Source organism: Triticum urartu, chromosome 4 (genome assembly GCF_003073215.2).
Source record: "Triticum urartu cultivar G1812 chromosome 4, Tu2.1, whole genome shotgun sequence".
Lineage (NCBI taxonomy): Eukaryota > Viridiplantae > Streptophyta > Magnoliopsida > Poales > Poaceae > Triticum > Triticum urartu.
The window spans coordinates 492,471,256-492,494,182 of NC_053025.1; positions in this window are offsets into that span (position 1 = coordinate 492,471,256).

The following is a 22,927-nucleotide window of genomic DNA, read 5'->3' on the forward strand; positions in this document are numbered from 1 at the left end:
CCTAGTGCAATTCAGACTGCCAAGGGGGACACGCGTGGCTAGCCCCTTGTGGCCCTTCTCTCTCCTCACTAAGGCCCATGAAGGCCCATTAGTTCCCCCGAGGGGTTCCGATAACCCTCCGACACTCCGATAGTTACCCGGTACCTCTCGGAACTCATCCGGTGTCCCAATAACATTGTCCAATATATCAATCTTTATGTCTCAACCATTTCGAGACTCCTCGTCATGTTCGTGATCTCATCCAGGACTCTGAACAAACTTCAGTCATCAAATTACATAACTCATAATACAAATCATCATCGAACGTTAAGCATGTGGACCCTATGGATTCGAGAACTATGTAGACACGACCGAGACTCATCTCCAGTCAATAACCAATAGCGGAACCTGGATGCTCATATTGGCTCCTACATATTCTATGAAGATCTTTATCGGTCAAACCGCATAACAATATGCGTTGTTCCCTTTGTCATCGGTATGTTACTTGCCCGAGATTCGATCGTCGGTATCTTCATACCTAGTTCAATCTCGTCACTGGCAAGTCTCTTTACTCGTTCTGTAATGCATCATCCCATAACTAACTCATTAGTCACATTGCTTGCAAGGCTCATAGTGATGTGCATTACCGAGAGGGCCCAAAGATACCTCTCCGATACACGGCGTGACAAATCCTAAACCCGATCTATGCCAACTCAACAAACACCATTGGAGACACCTGTAGAGCATCTTTATAATCACCTAGTTACGTTGTGATGTTTGATAGAACACAAGGTGTTCCTCTGGTATTTGGGAGTTGCATAATCTCATAGTCAGAGGAACATGTATAAGTCATGAAGAAACACTACAAAAAATACACTTCCGTGATGATACATGTTTTTCACAGTAGGTCACGTTTTCTATCATGCATGTACATCCATGACAAATTTATGACAGAATCAAGATAGTCATACTTGTGCTGTTGTAGAAGTGTTCCATGACATTACCAAAATTGTCATCATGGAAGTGTCCACTTTCATGACGATAAATCATGCGTCACAGAAGTGCTTTCTTCAAGGGTGACCGACACGTGGCATCCACCGTAACGGAACGCCGTTAAGCTGTCGGGTCCGGTTTTGGATCCGATAACCCGTTAACAGCCCCGACCAATGGGGATTTTCCACGTGTAAAATCAGCATTGGCTGGAGGAAACACGTGTCGGCTCACCGTCGGGACAGATGTCATCCACTCATTGGACCCAAAGCGCCTATGATATGTTGACACGTGGCATGACCCAACAGAGGCCCATTCCTGTGAAAAGGCCGGCCCGTTTGACTTGGTTAATAGGTGGTGGGCCGGCCCACGGCAAGCCTATTAACGGCTTGTTCGCGTATAGCCCATTTACATCCCGCTATCCCAGGGCCCGTTTACGGCCTATTCGAATTAGGCCTAGTAGCGTTATCTGGGCCGTCCAATATAATTCCAGCTCGTTTTAACTTCTGGCCCATGTATGGCCCATGACGTCTTTCGGCCCATATGAGCCCTTATTAACCCTCGGCCCCTTAACGGCCCGTGGTAAAGCTGGCCCGTAATGAATAGTGTATCACTTTATACCCATTAACGGCCCATTATTCCATTGGGCCGTTCCTAGCCCATGTTATCTTTCGGCCTTCTCAGGACCCATTTATTCTTGGGCTCATTTCCAGCATTCGGTTACTTACGGACCGTTACTGTCATTTTCTGCTTATGGGCCAAATTTAGCCCGTGTTTATAGTCGGCCCGTTTGTGGCTCGTTAATACGTTGGGCCATTTTCATGTCGAAAAAAACCCGTTGGGTTGTTTTCATAGAGTTATCAAATACGGCCTATTAACGGCCCGTTATTGTCCACGAATAGTACGCCCATGATTGGTAAAATGATGATACGCCCCATAGAAGGCCCATGGATCGTACGGCCCGTAAAAGGCCCATGGATCGTACGGCTCGTAGAAGGCCCATGGATCCTACGGCCCGTATAGAAGGCCAATGGATCCTACGGCCCGTAGAAGGCCCATGGATCATACAGCCCGCAGGAGGCCCATGGTTACAAAAGTCCGTGTGTTGCCATGATTATTTCGGCCTAGTTTCCAAAAATAGGTTATTGTGGCCACTAGAAAAACACAGAAAAAGAACTGTAGTGACTACAAGCAAACAACTAAACAAGACAATAAGGAAATAAATAAGCAAGCAATTAACGCTAGACTATTACCGCTATTACACATATTACATCCACTGGGCATCAAAGTTTTCCACCAGTGCAAATATAGGGAAAAAAGCAGCATATTACATACACTGGCCATCAAAATTGGCCACCAGTGCAAATAAACCCGGCAGCAAAACAAGAGCATAACTGAAACAACTTCAAAAGAGCTCAAGAAACGTGGTATCCACCATGTTGGCAATATGCTTAGCAAGCTTATTAGCTTTGTCCCGTTTGGCGCTAAAATCCTCCAACGCTTGCTGTTGCACTAGAATGTATGCATCTGAATGCTCCAGGGACTTCCGCAGTCCTTTCGCTTCTTGTCACAGCACAGCTGATCGATGTCTTTCAGCAAATAGTTGAGACTCAAGAAACCGAACTGATTCAGACAGTGGGTTTGAATAGCTTGTGCAAGCGGTAGTGGCCAGTAACTCGAACACTAAACCAATACAGGACTTTGGGGTTGTCTCACTGTCTTCGAGATAGTCTTCCTTAGCTGTTTTATCAGCTTTGTTGGAGACCAACAAGGATGTGTCACTATCCTGAACCTTATCTGCATTACTTCTTTTACCATTGCTTAATAAGGCACTCTTCCCCAATATTCTTTCAACATTCTAAAAGAAGAAACAAGCAGACACATAACAGGTTTAGCATGTACTAGTATATGAAACTCATTTCGGTGAACCAGTTCATTAGTAAGGTGGACAGGATTAAACTACCAAGTCTTCTATTGCCAAGTACTAGTACATAATAAAAGCATCAAACAAACATATATCTATGTCCTATGGTCACTGCATTGTCTTGCCAAATCAAAATAGAGACACGGTTCAAATCATATCAGTTCAAGACAAAGCAGCAGTGAAAGAATACAAAGCGTGGGAAACTACACGGCACAACAAGATTTCAGATGGGTACCACGGGTCTACATGTACAACAACACTATTGTCTCTGTTGTGATGCTAGTAATGTGCATGATATGAGAAGTCAACTGTATACACAATTGAAATTGAAATCAACAGAGCTATTGATAAGAGCAAGCCTGTTAAAGAAACATGCGCGAACATACCTACTGTGCCATTGGAGTTTCGATTGGATCCTTCAATTTAAAAATAATTTTGTATGAGTAAATACAGTGATACAAGAGCAAAGCAGTATGCACGATAGCAATCATAGTTAAAAAAGGTGCGCCTAAGCGAGCGCTTAACCGCGCCTAGGCTCTAGGCATTAGCGAAACACATTGCGCATAACTATGCTTAATCTGTGCATAACTGCGCATAAGCATGCGCTTTGGTCAGTAAAGCGCAAGGCGGTGGCAAAACGCACAATTAACGCCTAGCGCTTTTTTGAAATATGATAGCAATGGAATCTTAAATTAGAACAGTTGTTCTTCAGGTTTAGGCACTTGTTCTACATGAACAGAGTACAGTAAGACACAAGAATATAGTACTTAAAAATAGAAAATGACCTCATAGACCTTACCACATTCTTGGTTCAGGACCAGTAAAGAACAAGGCATTCCCAATCATCATCCAGTAAATGTGTCTCAGGAGAACGTAAGGGAATTTGATGAGTTTCTTTGCTGGTGAAGTACGTTTTCTTCAGGTAATTCTGATATTTCCACCAAGCATTCTTGAAGATAGCAGAGGTATTAGCATAGGTTACCTCATCCTGAGATTCCAAATCGGTCCTTCTCTATAGAGAAAAATGGGAAAATTTGTTGTATTATAACCATCATGGAGGTAGGATGTATGGGACAAAGCAAAGTAATTGCCATGAATAACATTACTTACACATAACTCCTGGACAAACACCTGCAACTGGCATTGTCCTTCATCTTCAGTATAATATTTCCAAGATGGGAAGATACGCACATATGATTTAACAACATCAAATGCGATAGATGCTAAACTACGACTAACTGGTTGTGCTTCCTCCACAAGAATAGGCATACTAACTGGTGGAGTTGGGGTTCGCCGTGGTAGTACTGGCCCTTTGGGCACTGGAGCTGCCTTACTAACTGCTCTTGTTTGGGAGCTATGTGGTGGAGATGGTGTTGTGTCAACATGAACTGGGTTACTATCTGCTGGGGTTGGGGTTAGATTGGGTGAAGCTGGTTCTTTGTCCATCGTAGTAGGCGTACAATCTGCGAGAGTTTGGGTTATGTGTGGTAGGGCTGGTTCTCGTGCATGTACAACCGGGGTGCTATCTCCACCAAGAGGTAGCACTATTTTAGCTGGTTCTCTGTCCATCACAGTAGGGTTACAATTTGCGAGAGTTTGGGTTATGTGTGGTAGGGCTGGTTCTCGTGCATGTACAACCGGAGTGCTATCTCCACCAAGAGGTAGCACTGTTTTATTTGAAGACCGTGTTTTTAGTCTGCTAGATGCTGGCATCACCCGCTCCAATTCAAATGGCTGATAAACAGGAAACATAGTTGAATGTACACACATTGTATGAGAGACAGATGCAATAGATAGTGTGGAAAAAAGAGGGCATGAAATAGTTGACATGTATATTGTTTAATTAAAACGGATTGCATGACATAATTTCACATATATGATGTCTATCTAAACTGGATAGCATAGCATAACATAATTCAAAGATATGATGAATAACTAAACAGGATCGCATGACATAATTCACCTACATGTTATCTAAGTAATCAGGATCGCATCATTTAATTCACATATGTGATTTATATGCTAAACAGAGGGCATTAGATATGATGTCTGAACTAAGAACATGGTGTTGAATATTGTGTATATGATGTCTAAACTATGCAATGCAAGACACCATATGCATGATATGAGCAGTATAACTGTGCCAAGTTAGAGCATACACCTTGGTGGGGGAATAGGACTGTTCATCTATCTCTGAATCCATCTCTGAGGAGCTATCGGGACCCAACAAGAGATCTGCTTCGACAGGTAGCACTGTCTGCTCTAAAGGCCTTGTTTTCACTCCAGATTTTTCAATCTCCCACCCAAATGGCTGATTCACAGGAAGAGTAGTTTAACGTACAAACATTGTCGACAAATGGAAATGTAATGAAGAAAAGGATGGGCAAGATATCATTCAAATATATGATGCCTGGTTAAACAGGATGCCATTGCACATTTCACGTATATTATGGCTGGCTAAAAGACATGAGACTGCATAATTCCCATATATGATATAGAAACTAAACAGGTGGCATTACAGAACATGTCTAAACTAAGCAGATGGCATATATGATGTCAAAAGTAGGCACTGCAAGGCAACATATGCATGATATGACTAACATCATCATGCCAAGGTCGAGCAAACACCTTGGGCGGTAAATAGGAGTGGTCAGCGGCGTCTGAATCTGCCTCAGAACAGATATCTTCCTCTGGATTACAATATGGAGAGGGGTGGGGAGGGTTTGCCATTGAACCCACCATGGAGCGATGTCCGCATGACATTGTATTGCCGCGCAAAACTCTTCTCTTTTTCTCTACATGTTCAGCACGACTGTGTACAATATCTGACATGCATACGAAAAAATATGGTGAGATTATGTAAGGAGAGCATGCCAAAATTTAGAGTGATGGTAACAACCAGTGGATGGATCCAAAAATAATGATAGCAGGCTATACCTGGCCATACCTCGGGCCGGGCCGGGCTTCGGGCTGGGCCTAGCCAAGCCCGACGCAAAAAACCCAGGCCCGAGCCCGGCCCGGCCCGAACACATAAAAGCCCATCGGGCTTCGGGCCGGCCTGGCCCGTCCTTCAGAAAAATGCGAAAATGATGGGCCCGGGCCCAGCCCGGCCTTCGGGCTCAAAATCTAGGCCCGAGCCTAGCCCGGGAGCTGCGTCGGGCCGGGCCTGGTCGGGCTTTTTCGGGCCGGGTCGGGCCGGGCCGTTCAGGCCGGGCTGCCCATGGCCAGGACTATAGCAGGCTGATGATTGCTTTAATTTAATAAAAAGACAGATGATGATTGATTTACTATTTGTTTCCCACCCAAGATGAACAACATAGGCATACCCTAGGTGAACTAGATATTAGGTAGAGATACTATTCATTGCTTCCTTGATATGTGCCCCACAACTAATTTAGAATTCAAGTTTGAACATTAATTTGGACCTGACTTGGAGTCCAAGAGGTGAACAGGACGATAAAGTAGCAGGTAATTTTAAGCAATGCATAACATAAGCAGAAACAAAAGAGTGCGACCTCTCTTGTGGACCCGTGTACTCCTTAGGTTCATCTACTGAGTCGATGATGGTGATGCCGTTGCGGTGGGTGCCGGCGGCAGGGAAGGAGATCTGAGGCGGCGAAAAACGGCCAAGAGTCGTGATGTCTAGTTTGGTGGATGTTTCTATCGATGGAGCAGCTCAGTTGAGGTGGACGACATCGCGGCAGGAGCAGGACAAACCACACAAAGTTCCCTTCGACACCTACCTGTAACTAAAGTAATTCTGTAAGGGCTCATTTGGCTTGGATGATTCTAAAAACGCAGGGATAGGAAAAACACCAGAATAGGATAGGAATGCACATGGTAAACAGAGCATTTGTAAACACAGGATTTCTGTCAACTTGAGTGTTTGGTTTACAGGAATTGGAAGAGCAGAGGAATGCAAAGAAACATGGCCAAAATAAAGTGAAACCATATGAAAGCGTGTACAGTTAGAATGTTATTCTGCCACTAATGCACTTGGTCTTGTTTTCATGCATAGGATTTTGAAAAGTAGGTCCAGGTGGATGTTTTGCTTCATTCCTTTCAACAAAATGCATGAATAATTGAATAGTAGAGTGCCATTGGAAAATTACCTATTGCTATGTTTTTCCATCGAGCCAAAATAGCCCTAATGGATCGACATGAATGTATAGTAATAAGTGATGCAACAAGTGTACAACCTCTTTGCCGTAGCCGTGTCGACCTCAGCATCATTGGGGTGGTCGCTGAAGCAGTTGAGGCAGAGGTGGCTGTCGGAGGTGTGGAGGAAGATCTTAGGAATCTGTAGATGGCGTCCAGGGCACTGCTCTGTTGTGATGGATCGTTCTGTTGTTGGAGCAGCCCCGGTGAGCCGTAATACGTCAAGGCTGAAGCAGCACAAGACAGACATCGTCAATCTCAAGTGGGATTCTAATAACATCTCCAATAGATGATGTAAAATAGATGTAAAGTTTACATCACCAAAAACCACCTAACTACAACGGATGAGGTAAAAACTATTGACTCTGAACTTAACTGTCGAAACTGAAATTTACTGTGGAATCTAAATGTTACTGTCAAAACTGAACGCAATGCTTGCAGAGAGGCACTTGACATGTAGTTTAGGGAGGGCCTGCAGTTCATCTTCAACCTGCACCCCTTGAGCCGCCAGCCACCACCGGCCGAACCACCGGCCCCAGCGCCGCCTCGCCGCCCCGAAACAACTCCCCACCGCCGATCCGCCGCCGCCCCGGCCAGCCCTATAGGACCCCCGCCCCCACCCTGAACCCTAAGATAGATAGTGGGGTACCTCTCCAGCGAGCCCCCGTCCCTGCTGCGGGTGGTTCTTCCTTAACTCCGGTGAGCCCCCCACCCCCTAAAAATCGACTGACCCAAAAGTCGATTCAGTCGACTGAAGTGTAGGTAAATCGGAGTAGAGTAGAAGCATGAGCGAGGGGGAGAGCAGCAGCAGCAGCGCGAGTGAGCGATCGAGCGAGAGCCGGAGCAGCAGCAGCTGGGCGAGTGTCAGGACCCCGATTCCAAGTCACATTGATCTAGCCGGTAACACCTCATATCACTTTGTGGCCTCACGCACGGTATCCCACGGGTGTCGCCTTACCATGGCCCGGGACCGTTTGCGCCTTTTGGCTCACGTATATGATAGTGTCGCTGGCATCCATATGACAGAGAACCCGGGCCGACATGGCTAATCGTGAACCCAAAGCGGCACAGACCTATGGAGACAGGCATACATGAATCACATCAAGCATGTCGGTCATCAGCGAGTGATTCCGGGCTGTAGCACTGGGCTAACAGGACTCCGGGGAACCCAGGCTGTAGCAGGATAGGCAGGACTCCGGATATCACCGTGTGACATTTCCCCGAAGGGACAGACATAGGAACGAAGTGAAACACATGCCGGCCAGTCAAGTGTCCTGAACAGTAGTGCTGGGCTAGCAGGACTCCGGTGAACCGGGCTGTAGCGGACTACTATGGCTCGAGGAACACTAGACTACATTTCCCCATAAGAAAGGCTGCCAAGGATAAACAACTAGATTGTCGGATCCCACTCATACCAAGCTTTTCAATCATACACACAATATGCCCGATATGAGTACATACAACATGGCATCACAACAAAACTCTACAACTCAAGTACTTTATTTAAAGGCTCCAAGGAGCCATACATCACAAGTTCATACAGATAGGGGTCGCATGACCCGACACTCAAGTCATACAATCATACAAGCACATGCGGAAGCAACTAGTCTGAGTACAGACTCTAGAAAGAAAGAAGGATTCTCGAAGCCTGTCTATCTACATAGGGCCCTCCATGGCCAGGATCACCACCTGGGTGGCAAGTCACTCGTCGACGTCAAGGTCTACGTAGAACCCATCGGAGGGGGCAGTGTTGTCGTATGAAAACAGTAATTAAGCAAACATGAGTACAAAGGTACTCAAAAAGTCTTACATCAGAACCTAATATACATGCTCATTCTCAAGAAGGTGGTGGGGTTATTGCAGCAAGCCAGCTTTGACTCTTGGCTAAGCTATCCTATGGAACTCCACTAGTAAACTAGTTTTCGCACACGAGTCCACTACTCACCAACACAATACTCCACCGGGGATCCTCCCTTGTTATCCTGCGAGAGGGCCATCTTCGGTACTCACACTTATCTTGAGTCTTTTAGTAGTATCCATTAACTTGTCTATGAACTGTATAGGCAACCAAGTAGTCCTTTACCGTGGACGCGGCTATTCGAATAGTTTTATACCCTGCAGGGGTGTACTTCTTCATACACGCTTTCACCACTTATCGCCGTTTACACGACATGTACTCGGCAACCTTCAAGCGGAAGCCCAGCGAGGGTGTTCGGCCACGGCCTACCTAAACACTTAAGTCTCTAGTCCAGGTTTATCGCCTATCCAGGTTCCATCCGCAGGGAGTCCGGCCGAGGTTTCCACTTACGGCCCCGAACGATGTGAACAGGGTTCCCGAGACACCAAACGGGTGACTCGGTACACCGTGCCACGGTGTATCTACCGCAACATAGCCCACCCCTAGGGTCAGCGCTACGCACGGCCGCCAACACATAACCTACAAACACCAGAAACTATTTGCAACTCCTGGACAGAGTACTAGGGTGATTAAGAAGCCGAGAGGGTCCATTGGTTTCGGGCCCAATGTACGGTAGTAACTGCATCTTAAATCACACATACAGATCTCAGTTCTTATGGACGGCCTCAATGAAACAACCCACCATGTACTCCTACATGGCCTCTCATCGATACCTTTACCAAAACATGTTCAACACATCCCTCTATTACCGACATAAACATATCACTCTAGCCCATCACCCAGATGAACCAGACCTGACACAACTCTAAGCATATCAGGCATAGCAAGGTAGGAATCACATACATGGCTCAATCAACTCCTACACATGCTAGTGGGTTTCATCTAATTACTGTGGCAATGACAGGTCATGCAGAGGATAAGGGTTCAGCTACCGTAGCACACAGCAGTTTGAATCGCGTTGTCTTAATGCAGTAAACAAGAGCATAAGCGAGAACATGGGTTTGTATCGGAATGATCAATGGGTTGCTTGCCTAATGGAGTGGTAGTGGGATACTGCCCTTCAGTTGGATACTCGTGAATATGCTCGGAGGCAGAACCTACCATGAAGAACACATCGGAACACAATCAATCACATGACGATATGCAACAATATGATGCATGCTATGACATGGAAATATGATTGTGTCTTGGCCTAATGCAAGCTAAAACAGAAGGGGATGAACTCATTTTAATCAAAGATTCAATTATTAGCTCATTAAACATGGCCTTAATAGTGCATTACCTTATCTGCTTAAACAGCAAGGTAAACTTGCTTTGTCATGCATGAAACCATTACAGATGGATAGATTGAATTTTTCTGATCATTTTTCATATATAAATCTTTACATTTGGAGCTGTGGTTGATTTTCTATGATTTTTAGAAGTTTTGATTTTTTTCTGGAATTTCCAGTATAAGAATAATTCCAGTAATTTAATTACTGCGTCAGCATTACGTCAGGGTGATGTCAGTGGTCAACGGGGACGTCCAGATCAAACCTAACTGGTGGGTCCCACGTGTCAGTAGTTAATTAAACTAATTATTTTTAGTTAAGACTAATTTGATTTAGTTAGCAGAGGGGGGCCCACTTGTCATTGACTCAGGGAAGTCAAACTGGGGTCAAACGCCTGGTCAGCGGGGCTAATCCCGCCGGCGTTGAGTCGCCGGCGAGGCCGAGACGGCGGAGGGCTTCGGATTTGGTCCTCCGGTGACCAAATCGACGGCGGAGACGTGCTACGCATAGCTGGGGCTCGCGCGCATCTAGTGGGGAAAGTGGGAGGAGCTGGGGTGGAGCGAGCTCACCGGAATCGAGCTCGTGGCGGCGGCCGGAGTTCGGATGGGGTTGGGTTCGACGCTATGGTGCACGGGAGAAGGAGTTGGTGGTGGCTACGGGCTCCTGGTGCTGCGCTTAGCACAACAGCGAGCTTGGCTTCGAGCCACTGTGGCTCTGGCCACGACGGCGCCATGGCCGGCGGCGGGGAACTTTCGGGTGCGGTGGAAATGGCGACTACAAAGGCCAAACAAGCACGGGAGCTAGGGGAAGAGGAAGAGGAGCTCACATCGGGGTCGGAGAGGGGGTCAGCGAGCTCGGGGAGGTCCTGGCGACGGTGAATCGACCGGAGACGGCTCGGGTGCCCGAGGTCGAAGACGAGGGTGAAGACGATGTTCGGCGGCGTTTGGAGTCGCGTGGGTCGGCGGAGAGGTCCAGGGCGACGAGGCGGAGCTATTGGGCTCGTTGGAGGGCGAGGGGGTGGCTCTGGTGGCGTCTACGGCGAACAGTGGCGAGGAACGCGCTCGGCCATCGAGGGAGAGAGTGAGGGAGACGAGGGGGAGAGTGAGGGAGGATGAGAGGGGGACGTGGGGGTCGCGTGGCATCCCTGGACGTCTCCAGGGCGTCGGCAGAAGCGGGAGGTGGCCGGCGTGTGGCCGCGGGCGCCGGCCACGCGCTCCTCGTCCTTCTGGCGGGAGGAGGACGACGACTGGCAAGCCAGTCGGCTGGGCCGAGCCAGGTGGGCTGGGCCAGCACAGGTAAGGCCCAGGTGGGCTTCCCTCTCTCTCTTCTTTTGATTTGTTTCTGTTTTTTCTATTTAACTGCAACTGTTGGGCTTTATTTAAAATACTAAAACGTTTCCAAAAATCCTGAAAATAATTGTGGGCTCTGTTTAGAATATATCCAACAGCAAGCATTTATTTCCAGAATTATTTGAGCATTTAAATTATTTTATAGCATTTAAATGCCCAAATTCAAATACTTATGATTTAATTCAATGACCTTCTGTTGACCTAGAAAATTGTGCACCAATTTTGCCAAAGGTTCTAACCCAAGACAAAGAGGGTGAACTTTTTAGAAGGGCATTTCAGGTTCATTGAAAATAATTTTAGTAAACCCTAGTTGTTTCCAGGGGGGTGTTGGGGGTTTCTGCCTTCCCCATTTCAAACTTAAAAGGAAATTAAACATGATGCACACTCTAATGCTTGAACTAGCTAGGGTGTGACAACTCACCCCCACTCAAAAGAATCTCGTCCCGAGATTTAGGATCCTCTGGAAAGAAGGTGGGGTACTCGAGTCGAAGACGATCCTTCCTTTCCCAAGTGGCTTCTTTCTCGGAATGGTGTGACCATTGAACCTTGAGAAACTTGATATTACGATGTCGAGTGGTATGCTCGGCTTGATCAAGGATACGAACGGGATATTCCCGATATGAGAGGTTATCTTGTAGATCAAGCGTTTCGTGGTCCACTCCACGGATAGGATCCGCAAAGCAACGCCTGAGTTGTGAAACATGGAAGACATCGTGAACTCTGGAAAGATGCGGAGGTAGTTCCAATTGGTAGGCAACTTCTCCTCGTTTGGCAAGAATGCGAAAGGGTCCAATGTAACGAGGAGCCAATTTGCCTTTGATACCGAAACGATGGGTTCCCTTTAACGGAGTAACCCGAAGGTAAGCCTTCTCGTCGACTTCATAAGTCATAGGCTTATGTTTACGATCATATTGACTCTTTTGACGAGATTGGGTTGTTTTCAATTTCTCACGAATAACACGAACCTGCCCTTCTGTTTCCTGAATCATATCCGGGCCAAAGAGTTGTCTTTCCCCGGTTTCTGACCAGTTAAGAGGCATTCGACATTTTCGTCCATAGAGAACTTCGAAAGGAGCCTTGCCCAAGCTGGCTTGATAACTATTGTTATAAGCAAACTCCGCGAATGGGAGGCAATTCTCCCAACTCATTCCGAACGAGATTACAGAAGCTCGGAGCATATCTTCCAGAATTTGATTGACTCGCTCTACCTGACCACTTGATTGAGGATGGAAGGCGGTACTAAAAGAGAGACGAGTTCCCATAGCATTTTGGAAACTTTGCCAAAATCGAGAGGTGAAGAGACTCCCACGGTCTGAGTTAATTTCCAATGGGACACCATGAAGAGACACTATTCGGGAGATGTATAAATCGGCTAGCTGGCTAGCGGTGATACTCTCACGAACAGGTAGAAAGTGGGTTACTTTGGAAAGATGGTCGATCATGACGAAGATGGCATTATTCCCTCTCTTAGTCCTGGGAAACCCAGTGATGAAATCCATACTGATTTTATCCCATTTCCATTCAGGAATGGCCAAAGGTTGAAGGGTGCCAGCAGGCCGTTGATGCTCTGCTTTAACACGACGACAAACGTCGCAATTATCAATGTATTGAGCGATTTGTCTCTTCATCCTAGTCCACCAAAACCTCTGGCGTAGGTCTTGATACATTTTGGTACTACCGGGATGAATGGTGAGAGGGGATTCATGAGCTTCCTTAAGGATCAGCTACCTCAGGTTTCGTGCCTTTGGAACCACTAGGCGATTTCCAAAGTATACGACACCTTGATCATCAATGGAGAAACAATTCGCGACCCCTTTCTTAATGTTTCTCTTAATACGGGAGATTCCTGGATCTACCTTCTGTGCCTTGATGATCTGATCCGTAAGGGTAGGTTTCGCCACCAGGGTGGATAGGAATCCTCGAGGAACAATGTGAAGATTTAGCTTACGAAATTCCTCATGGAGAAGTGGTTGACTTTGTTGTAACATCAGGTTGTTACAATAGGACTTACGGCTTAGCGCATCAGCCATGACATTGGCTTTGCCCGGGGTGTAAGTTATTCCTAAGTCGTAATCCGAGATCAACTCAACCCAACGTCTTTGCCTGAGATTCAAATCTGGTTGGGTGAAAATATATTTCAAACTTTGGTGATCGGTGAAGATCTCGCAACGATTACCGAGGAGGTAATGTCGCCAAGTTTTAAGTGCATGGACTACAGCTGCAAGCTCTAGATCATGTGTGGGATAATTTTCCTCATGTGGGTGTAATTGCCGTGAAGCATAGGGAATTACCTGACGATCTTGCATGAGTATGCAACCTAGTCCTTGTCGCGAGGCGTCGCAATATATAATAAAGTCCTTGGAGAAATCTGGTGGTACCAGTACGGGAGCAGATGTCAGGCGTCTTTTCAGTTCCTGAAAACTGAACTCACACTGTGGAGTCCACTCGAACTTTTTATCTTTCTTAAGGAGTTCAGTTAGAGGTTTAGCAACCTTGGAGAAATTCTCGACGAAGCGGCGGCAATAGCTTGCTAAGCCAAGGAAGCTCCGAACTTGCTTGACCGTCTCAGGTGGAGTCCAATCAAGGACGGCTTGAACTCGCTCGGGATTGACAGCAATACCCTTACCAGAGATTACATGGCCTAGATAGGTCACTTCTGGCAACCAAAATTCACACTTGGAGAATTTGGCATAAAGGCGATGCTCTCGAAGTTTCATCAATACCAGCCTTAGATGTTCGGCATGTTCCTCTTCATTCTTGGAGTAGATGAGTATTTCATCGAGGTATACTACGACGAATTTATCCAAGTACTCCATGAAGACCGAGTTCATTAACCGAGAGAAGGTGGCTGGGGCATTGGTTAAACCGAAGGACATAACGGTGTACTCATATTGGCCATAACGAGTAACAAAGGCCGTTTTGGGAATGTCCCCGTTTCTGATTTTGATTTGATGGTAGCCCAACCTCAAATCCATCTTGGAAAAGACCGAGGATCCAGCGAGCTGATCATACAGATCGTTGATCCTGGGAAGCGGGTATTTGTTCTTGATAGTGACCAAGTTGACAGGTCGGAAATCTACAACCATTCGGTCCGTTCCATCCTTCTTCTTGACGAAGAGGACGGGGCAAGCCCAAGTAGAGGAACTAGGACGGATGAAACCCTTTTTCAAGGACTCATCGAGTTGGTTCTTAAGCTCGGCTAGTTCTAAGGGTGCCATCTTGTAGGGTCTTCTAGAAATTGGAACGGTTCCTGGAACAAGGTCTATCACAAACTCGACATCCCTGTCAGGTGGAACACCTGGCAGTTCTTCTGGAAAGACATCCGGAAAGTCTCGGACTACCGGAACATCCTCAAGGTCTGGAAGAGGGTTGGCATTTAGGGAGTAAAGCTGGCGCTTGGCCACTCGGGTTAAGACATTGACTGTCTTGCCCGATGGGTGAGTAAGTTGAATGGTTCTAGTGGCACAAGCAATCTTAGCATAATGAGCTGACATCCAGTCCATACCCAAGATGATGTTTATGTCCGTGGACTTGAGAGCTATTAATGATGCAAGGAAGACAAGTCTATCGACAAGAATTTCGTTCCCATGGCTTACTCTAGAGGTTTGCCATTTGGAACCCGGAGTTTGAATTACCATGGAAGTGGGCATGTCACAGAATGTCGTGTTATGCAATCGAGCATAGTTCTCGGATATGAATGAATGAGATGCTCCAGTATCGAAAAGAACAGATGCTAGATGGCAGTTAACAAGGAGCGTACCAAGAACGACGTTGGGATCCTCATGAGCCTCCTCGGCTGAAACATAGTTGACATGGCCACGGGCAGTGGTGACCGGCTTGGCGTAGAATGTATTTCCCGCGGGCTTACCACGGCCAACGGACTTTCCAGTTTGATTGGGGCTGTTGTTCTGGGGACACTCTCGACTATAGTGACCCGGTTCTCCACACTTAAAGCATGTCACCACATTGGGGCATGAAGCAGCATTAGCAGCGGGGCCACCATAGGGCTTGGGCGGTGCAAATTGCTGGTTGGGATGAGGCGCCTCAAAGGATGGCCTCGGGATGAACCTGGGTGGCAGTGCGGTGCTTGGGATCCACACCCGGCGCTTCTGAGCTCCAGAGCCGGATGAAGAGCCAAAATCACGGGAGTGCTTGCGTGAAACATCATAATCAGTCTGGCCTGTCTCAGCACTGATGGCTTTATTGACCAACTTCTGAAAGGAGGTGCACTCATGCAGACGAAGATCACGGCGAAGCTCAGGGCTAAGTCCCTTGCGGAACCTTGCCTACTTCTTAGCGTCAGTAGATACCTCTTCAGGGGCATAGCGTGCCAGATTCCCAAATTCACGACTATATGCATCCATAGTCAGTCTTCCTTGGGTGAAATTGCAGAACTCCTCCCTCTTGCGATCCATGAGACCTTTCGGAATGTGATGCTCATGGAAAGCCTCACTGAATTCAGCCCAAGTAGTAATTTGGCCGACCGGGCGCATAGCTTCAAAATTCTCCCACCAGAGGCTAGCAGGGCCTTCGAGGTGGTAGGCAGCGTAAGTAACCTTGTCGGCTTCGGCTACGTTGGCAGAACGTAGCTTGTGGGTAATGCTGCGAAGCCAGTCATCCGCGTCGAGGGGTTTGACGGAATGGTTAAACTTTGGTGGGTACAGCTTGATAAAGTCATTGATTGACACCAAGTCATTTCGTGGGTGGCGTGCAGTGTTCTGCTCAATCCGCTCTAGTAGGCGGTTAGTCTCACGCTTGTTTCTTTCCGCCTCCAGCATCACTTTGGCCAGAGAAGGCGGGTGAGGCAGATTTTCACCCCTAGCTGCACTGGCTTCCCCCTGCTCTGAGGCAGCAGGGTTGCTGCGGGTGTTGACCATCCTAGGAGAAAACAAGACAACGGTTTAGACAATGATGGCTCAAACTTAGCAAGGAAGTGCAGAATGTAATGGATAACACGGAATGCAGAGATGTTCATCCGTATGTCATGGTAATATAAAACTGCCATATATATACCAATGGTCATACCCATCATACATAGTTTAGTACAAGCCCAGGCTACAGTACAACTATGATGAAAGACGTTACATCTCATCGGAGGCATCCCAAGCTCCTATACATTATTTGTCTACACCTCCGGGGTTGATTACACACAAAGTAATATTCCACAAGTCACGTAGGACAGTGGAGATACAACTACTACAATACTAGTGGTACTACTACTAACTCAGACAGCTCCGTAGTAGTCCTCATAGAGGTCACCTCCATAGCCTGGAAGTTCAACGTGACCATCCGGGAACAGACGGTCCTGAGGAGCCTGTGGACCATAGGGGCTAGGATGAGGTCTTGGACCAACAAACGGTGGCCTGCGGGGACCACGGGGTGGGGTGATGCCTCCCACATCACGCCAATCCACCATGTCTGGCAGAGCAGAGCTCACAGGATACAGATTCCTTGTATCCATACATCCAGCTTGCACCGCAGGTGCAAACCGAGTCGATGTGGCCCAATGATTAGCACGGGTATTGAAAAGCTCCAGCCTCAAGGCCCGATTCTCTCGGTCCTAATCTTCGAGCATCTCGGCAGTGGTACGAGTTAATGAGTCCTCCTGAGTGGAGTCAGCATAGATAGCCTCAAGATACCCTTGCGCTCCCGGAAGTGAAGCTGGCATGTAACGGAAGTCGGTGTTCCGAAGCAGGCCAGTCCGGACTCGCATGATGGTCATCATGGAATAGGCAGCATCCTGCACAGCCATCTCAACAGTAACCCCGAGTCCATAGGAACAGTGAAGGGGCTCGGTAGATCCAGGATAAGAAGGAAATATCCTGACGGTGTAGAAATATTGGCTTTGATTAAAGTCTCGGAATTGCTCTTCGACGGTGTATTCGGGATACCAACGGTAACCCGTCTCGATCATTACCCGGACTAACATAGCAGTATGACCGGGCACGTCGAGGCACCGGGTCAGGCGAACCACTTGGTTTTGAACACGGTTGGCCATCTGAAAGCACAACCACAATGCAAAGACATCAGAATTTCTAGGGAAAATTGGACAGCATAACAGCTGTAAATGCTCAGAAAAAGATTTGAGACATCCACAACAGTTTGCAATACCACTCAACAACATCATATCAAGGTTCTGATCCAATTAGCAACATACTAAAAGTAGTAGAAAATGAACTGGGACTTGTAACAACAATCCTATAAGCTACTACGGATTAGTAACACGTGAACCTGATAGAAGAAGAGAGCCTAGTCCTTAACCCATGTTGAATGAGAAGAGAATGACTCAGATCAGAGGCATAGGGTAAAGGAGTAAAAGAGCCTTACGTTCCCTCCCACAATCAATTCCCCTACATATAACTAAAGCATTTCTAGACTCGACATCGACCAGTTTGGCTCAACGAACCTACAGGCAGTCCGGCTCTGATGCCAACGCTGTCAGGACCCCGATTCCAAGTCACATCGATCTAGCCGGTAACACCTCATATCACTTTGTGGCCCCACGCATGGTATCCCACGGGTGTCGCCTTACCATGGCCCGGGACCGTTTGCGCCTTTTAGCTCACGTATATGATAGTGTCGCTAGCATCCATATGACAGAGAACCCGGGCCGACATGGCTAGTCGTGAACCCAAAGCGGCACAGAACTATGGAGACAGGCATACATGAATCACATCGAGCATGTCGGTCATCAGCGAGTGATTCCGGGCTGTAGCACTGGGCTAACAGGACTCCGGGGAACCTGGGCTGTAGCAGGCTAGGCAGGACTCCGGATATCACCGCGTGACATTTCCCCGAAGGGACAGACATAGGAACGAAGTGAAACACATGCCGGCCAGTCAAGTGGCCTGAACAGTAGTGCTGGGCTAGCAGGACTCCGGTGAACCGGGTTGTAGCGGACTACTATGGCTCGAGGAACACTAGACTACATTTCCCCATAAGAAAGGCTGCCAAGGATAAACAACTAGATTGTTGGATCCCACTCATACCAAGCATTTCAATCACACACACAATATGCCCGATATGAGTACATACAACATGGCATCACAACAGAACTCTACAACTCAAGTACTTTATTTAAAGGCTCCAGGGAGCCATACATAACAAGTTCATACAGATAGGGGCCACATGACCCAACACTCAAGTCATACAATCATACAAGCACATGCGGAAGCAACTAGTCTGAGTACAGACTCTAGAAAGAAAGAAGGATTCTCGAAGCCTGTCTATCTACATAGGGCCCTCCATGGCCAGGATCACCACCTTGGTGGCAAGTCACTCGTCGACGTCAAGGTCTACGTAGAACCCATCGGAGGGGGCGGTGTTGTTGTCTGAAAACAGTAATTAAGCAAACATGAGTACAAAGGTACTCAGCAAGTCTTACATCAGAACCTAATATACATGCTCATTCTCAAGAAGGTGGTGGGGTTATTGCAGCAAGCCAGCTTTGACTCTTGGCTAAGCTATCCTATGGAACTCCACTAGTAAAATAGTTTTCGCACACGAGTCCACTACTCACCAACACAATACTCCACCGGGGATCCTCCCTTGTTATCCTGCGAGAGGGCCATCTTCGGTACTCACACTTATCTTGAGTCTTTTAGTAGTATCCATTAACTTGTCTATGAACTGTATAGGCAACCAAGTAGTCCTTTACCGTGGACGCGGCTATTCGAATAGTTTTATACCCTGCAGGGGTGTACTTCTTCATACACGCTTTCACCACTTATCGCCGTTTACACGACATGTACTCGGCAACCTTCAAGCGGAAGCCCAGCGAGGGTGTTGGCCACGGCCTACCTAAACACTTAAGTCTCTAGTCCAGATTTATCGCCTATCCAGGCTCCATCCGCAGGGAGTCCGGCCGAGGTTTCCACTTACGGCCTTGAACGATGTGAACAGGGTTCCCGAGACACCAAACGGGTGACTCGGTACACCGTGCCACGGTGTATCTACCGCAACATAGCCCACCCCTAGGGTCAGCGCTACGCACGGCCGCCAACACATAACCTACAAACACCAGAAACTATTTGCAACTCCTGGACAAAGTACTAGGGTGATTAAGAAGCCGAGAGGGTCCATTGGTTTTGGGCCCAATGTACGGTAGTAACTGCATCTTAAATCACACATACAGATCTCAGTTCTTATGGACGGCCTCAATGAAACAACCCACCATGTACTCCTACATGGCCTCTCATCGATACCTTTACCAAAACATGTTCAACACATCCCTCTATTACCGACATAAACATATCACTCTAGCCCATCACCCAGATGAACCAGACCTGACACAACTCTAAGCATATCAGGCATAGCAAGGTAGGAATCACATACATGGCTCAATCAACTCCTACACATGCTAGTGGGTTTCATCTAATTACTGTGGCAATGACAGGTCATGCAGAGGATAAGGGTTCAGCTACCGTAGCACACAGCAGTTTGAATCGCGTTGTCTTAATGCAGTAAACAAGAGCATAAGCGAGAACATGGGTTTGTATCGGAATGATCAATGGGTTGCTTGCCTAATGGAGTGGTAGTGGGATATTGCCCTTCAGTTGGATACTCATGAATATCCTCGGAGGCAGAACCTACCACAAAGAACACATCGGAACACAATCAATCACATGACGATATGCAACAATATGATGCATGCTATGACATGGCAATATGAATGTGTCTTGGCCTAATGCAAGCTAAAACAGAAGGGGATGAACTCATTTGAATCAAAGATTCAATTATTAGCTCATTAAACATGGCCTTAATAGTGCATTACCTTATTCTTCTTAAACAGCAAGGTAAACTTGTTTTGTCATGCATGAAACCATTACAGATGGATAGATTGAATTTTTCTGATCATTTTTTCATATATAAATCTTTACATTTGGAGCTATGGTTGATTTTCTATGATTTTTAGAAGTTTTGATTATTTTCTGGAATTTCCTGTATAAGAATAATTCCAGTAATTTAATTACAGCGTCAGCATTACGTCAGGGTGACGTCAGTGGTCAACGGGGACGTCCAGGTCAAACCTGACTGGTGGGTCCCGCGTGTCAGTAGTTAATTAAACTAATTATTTTTAGTTAAGACTAATTTGATTTAGTTAGCAGAGGGGGGCCCATTTGTCATTGACTCAGGGAAGTCAAACTAGGGTCAAACCCCTCGTCAGCGGGGCTAATCCCGCCGGCGTTGAGTCGCCGGCGAGGCCGAGACGGCGGAGGGCTTCGGATTTGGTCCTCCGGTGACCAAATCGATGGCGGAGACGTGCTACGCGTAGCTGGGGCTCGCGTGCATCTAGTGGGGCAAGTGGGAGGAGCTGGGGTGGAGCGAGCTCGCCGGAATTGAGCTCGTGACAGCGGCCGGAGTTCGGATGGGGTTGGGTTCGATGCTACGGTGCATGGGAGAAGGAGCTGGTGGTGGCTACGGGCACCTGGTGCTGCGCCGAGCACAACAGCGAGCTTGGCTTCGAGCCACTGTGGCTCTGGCCACGACGGCGCCATGGCTGGCGGCGGGGAACTTTCGGGTACGGTGGAAATGGCGACTACAGAGGCCAAACGAGCACAGGAGCTAGGGGAAGAGGAAGAGGAGCTCACAGCGGGGTCGGAGAGGGGGTCAGCGAGCTCGGGGAGGTCCTGGCGGCGCCGAATCGACCGGAGACGGCTCGGGTGCCCGAGGTCGAAGACGAGGGCGAAGACAGCGTTTGGCGGCGTTTGGAGTCGCGTGGGTCAGCGGAGAGGTCCAGGGCGATGAGGCGCAGCTATTGGGCTCGTCGGAGGGGCGAGGGGGTGGCTCTGGTGGCGTCTACGGCGAACGGCGGCGAGGAACGCGCTCGGCCATCGCGGGAGAGAGTGAGGGAGACGAGGGGGAGAGTGAGGGAGGATGAGAGGGGGACGTGGGGGTCGCGTGGCATCCCTGGACGTCTCCAGGGCGTCGGCAGAAGCAGGAGGTGGCCGGCGTGTGGCCGCGGGCGCCGGCCACGCGCTCCTCGTCCTTCTGGCGGGAGGAGGACGACGACTGGCAAGCCAGTCGGCTGGGCCAAGCCAGGTGGGCTGGGCCAGCACAGGTAAGGCCCAGGTGGGCTTCCCTCTCTCTCTCTCTTTTTTGATTTGTTTCTGTTTTTTCTATTTAACTGCAACTGTTGGGCTTTATTTAAAATACTAAAACGTTTCCAAAAATCCTGAAAATAATTGTGGGCTCTGTTTAGAATATATCCAATAGCAAGCATTTATTTCCGGAATTATTTGAGCATTTAAATTATTTTATAGCATTTAAATGCCCAAATTCAAATACTTATGATTTAATTCAATGACCTTCTGTTGACCCAGAAAATTGTGCACCAATTTTGCCAGAGGTTCTACCCAAGACAAAGCGGGTGAACTTTTTAGAAGGGCATTTCAGGTTCATTGAAAATAATTTTAGTAAACCCTAGTTGTTTCCAGGGGGTGTTGGGGGTTTCTGCCTTCCCCATTTCAAACTTAAAAGGAAATTAAACATGATGCACACTCTAATGCTTGAACTAGCTAGGGTGTGATAGCGAGCGAGCGATCGAGCGAGAGCCGGAGCAGCAGCAGCGTGAGTGAGCGAGAGCCGGAGCAGCAGCGGCAGATCCGGCTGGTATGGACGCCGTCGCCGAAGGGGCCTCGCACTAGGGGAAAGCCGTCGTGGAGATGTCGCCCACGGCGCCTGCTTCAAGGTAGCCGCTCCATGGGGGTGCGGGATGGAGCACCGTCGGCGCCGGTAGGTCGAGCTAAGGAGAAGGTGCGATGTGATGAGTGTACAACCTCTTTGGTGGCGCCGAGTAGGCCTCGGCTTCGTCCGAGGAGTCGGTGAGGATACTGCGGTTCCAGTGGAGCAGGTTAAGGCCGCGCTATGGGGATGGAGCAGCCACGATAGATGAGGCGATCATCGAAACAGCTCCTTGGAGGTGGACGACGGGGCGGTGAACCGGCGGGACGACGAGATGGATGACGAATCCTCATCCAGGGAGGTGGACGAGGGACGTCGAGCTGTTGCGGTGGACGGCGTCGTCGGGGAAGAGGCTTCGGCTGGGCAGCGGTGAGGTGGCGAACGGAGGAGGGTGGGGTTTCGCGGCTGAGCAGAGAGGTTATGGCGGCCTGGGATTTCGAATGGCAAAAAGGAGGCGATGGGAGGGGGTGAACCATGACTTAGGGACGCGCTTGTCCAAAATGTAGGATGTGTCACAAAAGTACCCCCCCACCGATTTGAACTAGCGGCCCTTTCGGCTCAGGGTAAGCAGGGGGATTTCGCGTGTCGGGATCTGGCAGCTGGAGGGAGTTTTCGCGCATGTTGTAATTTCGGGATAGCAAGGCACGGGTTGTGA